This window comes from Dipodomys ordii, unplaced genomic scaffold (assembly GCF_000151885.1).
Source record: "Dipodomys ordii isolate 6190 unplaced genomic scaffold, Dord_2.0 Scaffold142, whole genome shotgun sequence".
Classification (NCBI taxonomy): Eukaryota; Metazoa; Chordata; class Mammalia; order Rodentia; family Heteromyidae; genus Dipodomys; species Dipodomys ordii.
In genome coordinates this window covers 2,214,605-2,219,439 of record NW_012267358.1, presented here as the reverse complement: position 1 = coordinate 2,219,439, position 4,835 = coordinate 2,214,605, and positions in this window count along the sequence as shown.

The window sequence follows — 4,835 nt, the reverse complement described above, 5'->3', positions numbered from 1 at the left end:
CATTCTAAGAGTTAGTGCACGTTGGCAATTATTTACACATTGTCTAAATGACACTATATTTTTTCACATTTCTAGTTTTATGTTTCAAGGTAAAGTCCTAATAAAGTTCTAGTTTCCCCCATTCTCCTATGAAATATTAGGCCCCATTTCAAGTGGCTTCATGGTAAGTGGCCATTTCTAGTACCACTTATTCTGAAATCACAAGGACCTTGTGTAGCTGCAAGCCTTTCTCTTCACCTGGTGATTGCCAAGCCTGACTGCACATTAGAGCCACTTGTGGCATTAACCAGTACTGAGGCTGGGACTCTCATTCAAACTTAATTCAGTCATACTCTGCTGGTGGGGATCCAGCTGAAACTCTCCAGGTGACTCTGATAACACAGCCAGGTCTGTGAGCCACTGAAGTGCTCACTTCTCTTTCATGCTGAGCTGGAAGAGATGGAGGCTAGCAGCAGTTGAACTGACTTGAATGAAGGAAGGCTGTTGGGGTTTGGGCCTCGCTAGAGCAAGGAGCTCAAAGAAGTAGGTGTAGGGTAATATGATGCTAGCTTTGTACAGAGGTCAAAAGCATGACACAGGCTCTCATAGGCAGCAATTTGCTTGCTACAGCCATTGTACTCTCAACACTGTAGATATATACCTTCTACTTTTGTGAGACTTAGAGAAAGTCCTTAGATCCCTCAGCTCTCTCCACTATACCCAAGTCCAGGAGAGTCTGGCTTATTTCTCTTGGAAATAGAGAGAACAAAATGGTACTGCTATAGTGAACACATCATGGTGGCCCAATGCTAAAGGTTATGTGATCTATGTCCTGCTGCACTGCCAGCACTCATCCCAGTGTTTGACATATCGTAATTGCTCAATAGCTACATTTTTGAATAAATGAACACAGCAGTATATAAGAAGTCTTATGATCAAAGTATAGAGGGAAAAAGATTGTTCACAGTTTGTGAGGAGGGAGAATATAGAGGTGTTCATTGTAGAGTTGGTATTTGAGCTGGCCTTTTGAAACCTATCTAAGCCATGGACAGGCAGCAATGGAGAGAAGGCATTCCATGCAGAAGAAACAACATGAGCCAAGGGTGAGAGGGGAGTAAGCACAGGGTGCCTTCAGGGAACAAGCAGCTGGGGGATGGGCTGAGACCTGAGTCCAGGAGTGCTATGGTGGATAAGACCAGAAACAAAGAGCCTTGAGTGTTATACTTAGAACATTCCACTTGGTTCTCCAGGCAGTGTGAAACCATCTGATTTTGTGTGTGTGTGTGTGTGTGTGTGTGTGTGTGTCTGTGTATGTGTGTGTGTGTGTGAGAGAGAGAGAGAGAGAGAGTGAGAGAGAGTAGTATAACACATTTGCTTTAGGAAGATTAGCTATGTTCTTTAGGAAACTCAACCATGGCAGCAGTTCTTTTACAAAGTACCTATTGACTGCCTGCAAAGTGCCTGGCACAATGCTAGGTGGAGTATGGCTGGGAGCAAGATTAATTGGTCAAGAGGTTAACGTTGCACAATAGTTAGGCTATTGTTGTAGTCCAGACAAAAGCTATTGAAAGCCTGAAGCAGCTTAGTGGGAGGCAGAGTGGAGAGGAACAGGAAGAATCTAATACATATTACAGAGGGAGAATGATAGAATTTGGTGACCGCTTAAGGTGGGGGTGACGGAAGGAGAAGACTGAATGACTAATGACGATGATCATTATTGGCATTTGAGCCGTTCCTTTGTGCCAGCTGTCGTGCTAAGTGCTTATGGACATCATCTACTTCTCACAATAACCCCTTTGATAGATGAGCACACCCAGGCTTGGCCAGTCACAGAAGGAGGAGCTTGTGGTATTAGAATATGAATCAGAGTCTAGCTATAGGAATCATATTCTAACCTCCATGCTCTGCTGCTTTTGGAGGGAAGAGGGAGGAACTTAGGTGTTTTTTGTTTTGGGAAAAGTAAGTCAGCAGCTCAGAGCAAGCACTTTCCTTTTAAAACATACATTTATTTATTTACCTGATAATGGGACTTGAACTCAAGGTCTGGACATTGTCTCAGCTTTTTTGCTCAAGTTTGGTGCACTACCACTTGATTCATAGCTTCACTTCTGGTTCTTTTTTGGTAACACTCTTGGGGCTTGAACTCAGGGCCTGGGTGCTGTCCCAGAACTTTTCTGCTTAGGCCTACAGCTTTACCACTTGCGCCACAGCTCCACTTCTGCCTTTCTGTTGGTTAATTGGAGACAAAAGTCTCGTGGATTTTCCTAATCAAGCTGGTCTTGAATCAGGATCCTCAGATCTCAGCCTTCTGAGTAGCTAGGATTACAGACATGAGATACTGGTACCTTGCTCCTGCTTCTGATCTTTTGCTGGCTAATTATATATGAGTTTCATGTACTTCCCTGCCTGGGCTGCTTTGAATCATGATCCTTATATCTCAGCCTCCTGAGTAGTTAGAATTATAGGCATGAGTCCACCAGCACTCACCTTTGAACTTTATTTTTATTCTACTGGGGTTTGGACTCAGTGTCTTGTGCTTGCTAGTCAGGTGTTCTACCAGTTGAGCCACAGATACCTTAGTTCTCCTTTCTCCCATTTTGTGGTAAGTATAGTGGCACAAAACCCTTTTAGCAGCCCTTACCCCAGTTCTTCCTGAGTATCCCTCACTTCTGTGGTGGGAGATGAGCTTGTTGCAGTAGTGTGGAGGTGGACAAGACTAGAACCAGAGGACATGACAAATGGGGAGAAGTGGGAGTCTCCAGGTCAGGTGGGACCTGCTGATCTTGTTCAGCCCACACTGAGGTAGATTGATTGGTCAGTTGCTTTTCAGATTTGAGCCATCACTTAGGACTTAAGGAGCTTCATGTGGAAATCCTGAGTCTTGCTTCATTTGAAGAATGAAAATTTGGCAACAATGGGCCCACATTCCCACTCTTAGGGCCAAGCTTCTTTTTTAACATGTACCCTTCAGACTCAATCACTCCTGGTTGAGTCTGCACTTTTTCCCAGCCCAGCACACTTCTCTCCTTAATTATCTGCCTGCTCTCTGGTGGTGGTTGGCTTTGTGACTCATATGTAGAATGGCCTATGACATAGTTTACATTTTCTTCTGAGATCTGAGCTGATGGGCTGGGCACAAGGTCAGCAAGCTAGACTCCACAAAACAAAGCCACAAGGGGAAGGTTATCATCAAGTCTTACCATTTATTTCTTTATGGGGTTAAACAAGAGCAGAGAGGCCTCTGCCCCACAATGCAACGAAACAGAAAGCAGTACACATACAGAGACTCTCACTGGAACACAGAGGCAGAAGTAAGAGGGAGGGCAGAGACAACTGAATTATAGCCAGGTAAGGGAGGAAAGGATGGGGACTACTAGGAAACCAGCGTGGACTCAATCATAGGAACTAGTGCAAGAAAGTCCTACTCATGAAGCACAGTGTAGAAAATGGCATAAGAAAGCTGCCCGGCTCTGCTGCCTGTGATGGAGGGCAGGGGCAGTTGGAGAGGTGGTGGAAGGTCAAGTGGTAGGGGTAGATGGGGACAGTCAGATGACTTTGAGGTGGAGTGTGGTGCCCCTTTCCCCTGCCACTGGGCAAGGCCTTGGGCTGGTCTGAGCCAGGGGTCTCCTGGGCACTTGGTGAGGGAGAAGGGAGGATGGGAGTCTCCAAGGGCCCATTCCTTGGGGCCGTATGGTCCCTCTTTGCTGCCCAGTCCCTTTTCCCCTCCTGAGGCTGCAGGAGTTAGAAGGCAGTAACTAGGGTCTCTCTGGAGCCCGAGTGCCTATCTTTCACTTATACATAAGCACATCTGGAAAGGAGCCAGCACCTCTTCCCCTTCCCGGCTGAAAAGAGCACTCTAGGGATGGGGTATGTGGTCAGGCCCGAAGTGCTGTGGGCCAAATGGGAGTGTATGGACAGGGCACAGGGCCGGGGGAAAGGCTTTGAGATATGAGAAACTGGCAGGGAAATACTCCCCAGGCTCATTAAGCTAACTTGGGACCCAGTCAAGGAAGTTCTTCTCTCCTAGGTAGGCTTCCTATTTGTCCCTGAGCTGAGCAAATTCAGCTTTCTTCCCCTGCCTCAATCCCCTAACATAACTCTAGGACCACCCTTCCCCACCATAGGACACCATGTGTCCTTCTATCCCTTCTGGCATTGAAAGCCCCTGGCCTGTCCCACACACTTATGACTCTTATTCTTATCAGCTTTTCTTGGCTTTCAGATATCTCAGATAATATAATCCCAGCAGACCAGTGCAAGGCTAATAGCCTTCTTCTCTCATCTAGTCCCTAGCCTAATTAAAGAGCCTATGAAGGGACAACACCACAATGTCTTTCATCAGTTTGTGCCAGCTTGTGAATTTTCTCCAGCAAGGACAAGGACAGGGATGTCTGGGGAAAGGGACCCACTAGGAGTCTGGTTGTTCTACAGTTGGGTTAGTAACCCATGGGGTCAGGGATGGGAAAGGATAAATACTCTTTGGTAGGCTGGGGATAGGGACAGGTAGGGATGGGGGAGGCTCATCTCTGGAGAGCACTGGGACAAAACCACCAGGCTCTCCTTCATGGAGGCCTGGGCTAGGACAAGATAAGGGAGTATGAGGACCCAGGCCAGGCCTGACCCACTTGGGCTCAAGTCCCTCCTCCCCATGGAGATCGGAAATGAAAGGTCCTTGGCCTCAAGGCCAAGATCTCCAGGGCAAGAGTGGCCCTTGAGAGTGTGTGCACCTTCTGTAAGATATGGCCCTCCAGACAGCGGCAGTCCAACTGTTGGCCCTCAGCCTTCTGTTTTCCACCAAGCAACTCATCTCTTGTGCTCTTTCCCCAAAGGGATCCTTATGCAACTCTCTGATTTGG